The following is a 498-nucleotide window of genomic DNA, read 5'->3' as shown; positions in this document are numbered from 1 at the left end:
AAGTTGCTAAGAGCTGGCTAGTCTCTGGCCGACAAAAGAAAAAACTTGTTGGACTGAAACTTTGATCAAGTTCTACTGAAATTTGCTCTGTAGTCAACATTCTGAGCTCAAATTTTTCTCTTGTACCTGATCTTAAGATAACGAGATGAATCGATCGAGCAGGGCAGAAAGCACATGCACAAGCAAAAGAAAGTGTAGCTCGGCTCCTCCAGATTAATGTCATAAGCCACAGATATCGCCAAATTTTAACCTTGAATTATGACAGCCACACACATTATTATGACCCAAATCAAGCTTGTGACGCACGAATGAGGTTTTCTACACTAATCTCTCCCCTTGTCATCCAACATTTCTTCTGGAAATTGTTGAAAGATGATACCTGATTCTTTCTGCACACATTTCTTTTCGATTCGGATAAGCCTAAACTTAAGCATAGACGTGCAATCGTTTTGTGATAATAATAGCGCGATCAAATAACGATAAGTGCAAAAGAGAACA

The sequence above is a fragment of the Theobroma umbraticum genome, unplaced genomic scaffold, assembly GCF_002168275.2.
Source record: "Theobroma umbraticum cultivar Fairchild unplaced genomic scaffold, ASM216827v3 scaffold_1682.0, whole genome shotgun sequence".
Classification (NCBI taxonomy): Eukaryota; Viridiplantae; Streptophyta; class Magnoliopsida; order Malvales; family Malvaceae; genus Theobroma; species Theobroma umbraticum.
The sequence above is the reverse complement of the archived record's forward strand: the minus strand, read 5'-3'. Positions refer to the sequence as shown.